This window comes from Arachis duranensis, chromosome 6 (genome assembly GCF_000817695.3).
Source record: "Arachis duranensis cultivar V14167 chromosome 6, aradu.V14167.gnm2.J7QH, whole genome shotgun sequence".
In the NCBI taxonomy this organism is placed as follows: Eukaryota; Viridiplantae; Streptophyta; class Magnoliopsida; order Fabales; family Fabaceae; genus Arachis; species Arachis duranensis.
This window is the reverse complement of record NC_029777.3, coordinates 71,636,765-71,644,374: the sequence shown is the minus strand read 5'-3', so window position 1 is coordinate 71,644,374 and position 7,610 is coordinate 71,636,765.

The following is a 7,610-nucleotide window of genomic DNA, read 5'->3' as shown; positions in this document are numbered from 1 at the left end:
TAATTTGAGCCCCCTGGGTAGACGCAGTGATGTGATTTCACTAGTTTCAGGCGATGGTATGATATATTGATATAGAGTTGCTGAGGCAGAACAACTGGTGATTGTTTTGTTTATGATTCTGAATCTGATTTGTGGGAGAGTCAGCGAGCTGGGAATCATATGAGATATGAACTAGATTTAGTATCCCCTTACGACAGATGCCTATTTATGGATTAGTGAGAATCTAGGCTGGATACTTGGTGAAAAGGAGTTTAGGATGCTTAGTGAGCTTTTATTGCAGTGCATTGTATTTATTTGGCACTTTTACCGTGCTGGGAACCCATGGGCCCGGGGTTCTCATTCCGTATATATCTCTTGTTTTTCAGATACAGGTCCAGGTGCTCAGAAGTGAGTTGTGGGTCGTCTGAGAGACGGCAAAGATCGTTATTTTCTCTACCTTGTGTTTTGCTTAGAATCTCTCCACCTTTGCTTTGAAAGGATTATATTATGCATTGTACTCTTTTGGAACTTGCCTATAGAGGCTCTTATGCTTCCTTTGGGAGAGATTAGGATATACTGTTGTCAGTTACTTTCATACTGTACCCTAGTCGGCCTAAACTTTGCGGGTCGCGACTAGTGGCTATTTACTTATGTTATATATATACTATCCATTATCTATCTCTTAATCTCCTTTATGCCTTGTCCGTATATCGCTTTCGGCTTCATAGTTTAACTTTTTGTTATCGAAACGTGAGTGATACGTCTTCGCAATTTTATTTCTACTCTTTTCAGGCTTCTCGATTAATACTTCTTTCGAAATTACCTATATTTTTATATTAAAAATCCACCTGAGAGTCGTACCACCGTAATATCATTGACTTATGACTCGAGCATAAGGATTTGAATATTAGGGTGTTACAAGTTTTAATAATTCTAAAACGGTACTAAGAATTGTACTCACTCTAGTTTTCTGCTATATATAGCTCTGTTATTGTATATACATTATCATGGAATGGATTCAAGTTGATATAAACTAATAAGTTGAATATAATCACAAAAAAAAATTAAGATCCCTGACACCCTCCAGGGCAGCAGCAGCCTAAGAAGATAAGAGTGATTAACACAAGTGAATGATTTGAAGCAAATTACCATTAGGCTTACATGTTTTGCAATCTCTTGATAAACTCTGAAAAGGAAAGGCCTAGTGGAGTGCATCATAGTGAACCATCTTTGGCTAATAATAATAATAGAAACCTTGACTTTTTTGGCTTTTCCTGAAGTAAACGAGATTTTTAAAGAACACAAACATTAAACATAATTTTTTATTGTATCACTTAATCCAAATTGACAGTTATTTTGAAATGGAGATAGTGTTGAAATAAGAAATTTACCAATAAGATTCTCAGATCCACAAGGAACAAGTTCCCCATCTGGTGATATATGTCTGAAATGAATACCTACTAACAAACTATAGTCCATAATTCCCTCCTGTTCTAGAAGCTCACAGTCTCTATCAATTTGATAGGGTAACAAGTATATGCAGATATGATAAGCTTACAGTGAAGAAACAAATTAAAACTGCAAAATGTATTTGGAGTTAGCTATTGTTCCACTTAACAGGCTAGCTTTCCAAGGCAAAATGATAAATTGAGTGCTGAAATCATTAATCACCTGTAGAATTCTTCAAATCGAGACGGTTGCAGCCAGAATATAAAGTTTAGATCAAGATCCTTAAGGATAGTTGTTTCACTGAGATCAGTCTCAAGCTTATCGGTTGTCCAACTAAGTGAAGATCCCTTAAGATCATAGCGTCTATGGGTGTTATATTTAAAATAGAAAAGGTTTCCCATTATGATAAATCGAACCTGGAAAATCAAACATGGTATTATTATGTTCAATTTCTAAATATTATATCTCATATTTCATAGTTCTGTTAAACTAGAGAGTTCTATTATCCTCACTGAATCTTTGATCAACTTAATAAGTGAAAGAAATAAAGAATGAGGCCTCATTTTTTGGATAAGTTTCTGTTATGCTGACACTCACTATAGGAAATGTACCTTCCTTTGGATATGTCCAGTTAGTTTGACACAATGCAAACCATAATACTTTGTTATCATTGTATTTTGATAGGTTCAAAAATGAGTGTAGTAGGCAGGAAGCATTCTCAAGAGAGCCTGCAAAGAAATCCGGCATAACAATATCAAATAACATCATGCTTTCCTGGCATGTTTTATAAGAAATTAATTGCAAGTGTACTGTGACAAGATTGAACTCACTTTTACTTCAGCTTTCTTTATTGTCTTAATCATGTAGCGGTCTTCATTTGTCAAGTAAAAGAAGCTTCCACTTTTTCCGGGGGAGCAAAGTTCACAAAGAGCTTCATTTCTGCATATGGATAACATGCAATCAGCTGGAACCACCTTGAATAGCTTCCTAAGAGCTCTGAGATTAGAGTGAGATGCACAAGTTAGTATAAATCAAGAGTCTTCATTCCAAAATTACACTTTTGTTGAAGAACTGTGCAATGTGGATAAATAACTTTGTGGCAACAACAAATTAAGGGAGCTGATCTAAAAACTACTGGACAGTAATCCTTCCACTTAAATTTGGCTGATGGATACGGTGGCGTGTACTTGGATCCTTCAGGTGAAAATCTTGTCCACACTTTCTCCTTAAATAGTTCAACTTAAGGAGTTAAAACAAAGTGATGCTAAGGGAGCAGGTCTTGCAACAGAGTGCCTATGAAATAACCCAAAGAAAACCAGGCAAGAGTTAAAACAAAGTAACCAAATAGTTCAAAAGTCATACAAATAATCTGATTAATGTACCTTATTCATAGTTGTAAATTAAGCATGAGCTCATATTGACAAGAGATTGAAGATATGCTAGAAGGACATGATTAGATGACCACTTTAGACTCTATATTGACAAGGGGTCAACTAGTTTCACAACATGGAATAACGTCTTTGCAATATGTATCGCAACAATTACTCCTAGAGTTCCCCCAGTCATAATTCTAAGGTTAGTTGATTACAAATATTATAATAATATACAACAGTGGAGCTTTAATATGCGGTTTCAGTACAAAGAACAGTAAATTCTGTCATGAAGGAGCAGCAACAACATGAAGGTTAACTAGGTTATATACGCTTACCACATAAGAAACATAAAGGTGCAAAATATATAGGTTTTCCAAGATATATGACAAAATGAGTGATATGAAGCGATTTCTCTCTGCTCAATTCAACTTGATCAGGATTCAGGACTCATTTAATTGTGAAACTTCGAACTATGTGAAACTAATATGTATCTTATGGAACAGATTAAAACGTCAATTAATAGGACAAGCAAACAATTAATCAATCAAGCAATTACAATTCACAATCAGAAAGAGAGATAGAGAATCATGATCTTAGCAAGGAAGGAAAGTTTGAAGTATTACCGTGATGGAATGGCAAGGGGAATTCAGTCCAACAATCAGGTCGCATGGAAATTTCCTTGATGAAACGAACAGCCTCCTCCGTCGTACCAGGCACCGCGTTGCCGTCGCCGTCGACGTCACCTTGCCGTTTGTGGTCGGGCTTCAGTTGCAACAGCTGAGAGGCGAGTTTGGAGATCCCCGTGACGGCTCTGTTGGACGAGAGAAGCGATAAGAGTTCTTGAAGCTATCGCTGATCTCCTCCAGGTCGTTCCAGATTCCAGTGAGAGCCGGCGACGGTGGCGAAGACGAGGAATTACGCGATTGTGGTTTCGATTTACGAATTGTGAGATCGATGAGGCGGAGCGAGGGATCCGAGAAGCAGAACAAGAGATGACTGAGGAAGAGCAAGAGGTGGTTTCACAACATGAGAGTGAGAGTGAGAGTGAGAGTGAGAACGATTGTGAGCGATTTTTGCGAGGGGATTTCATGGCATAAGGGTTTCCATTTTGATTTTTGAGAGCTATCCAAGAATAGGTAACGGTTTTTGTAAATTTTTTTAAAATTTAATAGTATTTACTAACGTTTGAATATGAATGTTACCTAAAATTTAATTTTATGATAATTACTAACCTTTATTAAAATGTTAACGGATAAATGCTACTAAATGTCTATAATGTAGTAGTGATTGTAATTCAATATTTGGGATGATTTTGACTATATAGTTCTTCTACCTCCAAGTGTTGCCTTTTGTAGCAGTTGCTTTCTATATTATATTCTCCACCCACGGATGAGATTATAAGTTTTGATTTCTATTTGTAGTAATTTGATTACTATGCTATGCCTCTTTAAATCAAATTTATGATTATTTTCAACTCTTACAATTTTTCTATGAATAGTGTTGAAAATCAAAATTGAAATTCATTATGAAAGGAATTTATTAATGCCAATACATGGATTATCTTTTGATGATTATTGTTGACATTAACTGTATAAATGGTCTTATAAGAAAATTACATATTTTTTTTGTGTGCGTTTGATTTCGATTGATGATTGATGTTAGGCCATGATCTATCTATTCAACATGTGTGTTTCTCTCTTTGGAAATTTGCAATTTTTAAGAACGGGTGAAAAAGTTGTTAGGTTTAAAACTAAAAACCATAAGGTTGGTATAATAAAAAATTCTTCATAATAAGCATGATCATAAAAAAAAAGATCTTTTGCAAGATGACTTAGAAATTAGAGAATAAATTTCTTATTTAACATGTTGAAAGCTCTTAGAAGAATGCGACGTAAGCAATTGATTATTTTCTCCATGCTATTTAAAAGAATCTAAAAAGAAAATATTATCATTGCCATGAAACAAAGATGGTTGGACATAAATTTGTCGAGTTTTGATAAAATAATGTACATATCTTTAGATTCTTTGTTTGGTAATAGAGTGATAGTTTATATGAGTTACTATGAGATATAAAGACCTACATAACTTTTCTTCTTCCTCTTTTTTTTTTTAAATTGTACATTTGTGATAAATGTATTTTGAGAAAAGATTTGATATAATTAAGTAACTATAGACTAAATAAACTCTTGATGAAAAAGGTCATGACTATCATAAGATGCGACTATATCATAGTCGAGTGGGAGATTTGTAATAGCTATGATTGTTATGTATACTTGATTTAAATAATGATGATCGTGTTTGACATTCAACTTGTTTGAATGAATTTTTTATACCTGAAAGCAGGTAGATGTTCTTGGGATTTTTTGGATCCATGGTAACGTATATTTGTCGGCTTATCAAATGTTTCAGTAGACGAACCCAAACAATCTTGCTAGCAAAGGGAGTAGCCCCATGACAACAACTTCATTGTGCTGCCTCCTTTTTTCCGTTGGAGACTTTTCATGTCCTTGATCATGGTGCTTGTGTTGTTCGTAACTTGGGGATCGTGAGCTGTTACTATATGGGTAGTTCAGATTGGTCTCCCCTTGCCGTCTTCAGTTTGCTGTTTTCGCAACCTAGAGCGACGCCTCTTCTGAGGTTGCGTTCTCAAGTGCACCTAGAAATTTGGCTAATAGCGATTCTTAGTAGTGACCTCTCTTTTAAGGTTCTGCAACCTGTAGCGTAGCTCCAGGATGATCCGAGTGCTATCAGACCTCATCTCAACGAAGGGACGTGAACTGGTTTCGGGATTCGAGTTTTGGCTCTTCTTTGACTGGTGATTGGGTGTCACTGCCGTGTGGACCATGTTCGGAACTCTTGCCTATTCGGCGCATGTTGGTTTTTTTTTAGGGGGGGGTGATGGGGAGGGTTGTATTCTCTATTCTCTTCCGGTAGATTTTGGTTGCCAATTGGTACGGAAGCCATCGAGCTTTTTGTCGAAAAAATTTCCACTAACAATGCCAATGTTCAAGAGTTACTTAGAACAATAGGATCTACAATCCGACGAGGTTGACGAGCTTCATGACTTTCGGCTTTTGGAGTGAGAGATGGGGTGACTTACAAAAATACTCCGACACTCAAGTCAGAATGAATCTTAAAGGTAGGGTTTTAGGATTTTGTCTGTCATTCTTAGGGAGTCCAAGACTGCCTTTATATATGCATTTTTCCCTCTTCTGATCCTATAAATTAAGTAAGATTTGATTTGTATTTGCGTTCGAATCTCGTTTGGCGTCTGTGCTGAGTTGTCCAAGATTGTGGGTCAAAGAGGGGATTTTAGGCCAAAGGAGGGCGAATTCTCATCGGGTCGTTAAGGCTACTAAGCAAGTTAATGCTAGAAAACGAGTCCAAAACAGTTGTTGATCTGAGATTGTCTGAAATTGTTTTGTTTTTATTGCTATTTTGTTATTATTTTGCTCTATCTTTTTTTTTTTTTGCATAGTGTGCAAAAATGGTAGATCTATAAAAAGAGTAAGAGAAAAGGTATTTTTGTGAGAGAGTATTTTTATCTAAAATTTTGAGAAAAGACAATTTTAAAATTAAATTAAATTTTATGAATACATTCTAATGCAAAAAAATTATTGGGTACGAATATAATTTTCGGATTAAACTATAAAAAGAAATCATATTTAATCTTTAAATATATTTAAATGAATAAAAAATTTGTCCGAAAATGTGAGTGACGTGTTGATGGCACTGGTAAATGGAGAATTTAGGTCATTGAAAATAAGAAACGAGGAATCTATTTGGAACTGTAGGGATTCTGCCTGAAGATTTTTCAAAGCCGGATCATAATGATATACTGGGGTCATGAGTGCCCAGTTGTGAATTTGTGTGCTGCTATTAATTTTTTTGGCTTTAATTTTGGTGGTGGCTTCTTAGTGTGTGCCCTTGACTTTTTAACATGACACAATCCCCCTCCCCCCGAACCATAATTTTTACCCACTTAATTAATCAAATCAACACAGAACCACATGCTACTTCCTTCCCCACCTTAACATCAGCCCTATATATTATGTTCATTTTAGGATATGTCAAATTTTAACTAGTAATTATAGAAATACTTATAAATTCTATGTTTATGAAAAAAGAAGTCTTATTGTAATAGAGAGGAGTCGAATTTGTGTGTTTTTATAGAATACTTTTCACATTTTTACTATCTGTGTTAATTATCTTTTAGTTTGTATTATTTTTTTTTAACACAGACTAAACAAATTAAATATCATGCATGTAATTTGTCACATAAAAGTATATATTTGAGAATTGTGGTACACTGGTACTGTCAGTCTTACACGCGAAAAAAAAAAAATAACCCGCAAACTTAGATAGCATAAACATACATATGGATAAAGTTCTGAAAATTGGACTAATTGGATAAAATTAAAGATTCAAATGTTTGAAGATTTAATAAAGGTTCACCGAAATACTTATATATTCAAAAAAATTCTCTTTTAAAAAATTAACTTTTTTTTAACAGGCTTTTCAATAAAAACCAAATAGTTTTACCGATTTTTTTAACCAAATTTCAATTAATCTAGTTAAACCAACCAGTTCAATTCGATTTTCTTAACTATACATATACATATGAATGTTCAGAAAAAATATTATTATAAAATAGAATCATATAAAAATTGTATGTTTATCTATCCCCCTGATCTAAATTTTTTACTACTCATTGTGAAAAAAAATCATGTAAGGGTGGAAAAGCATAAGACAATTAAATTTTGGCATGCCAAAAAGCCATGGTCCACCGGTACCTCCCCCACTCTTTTC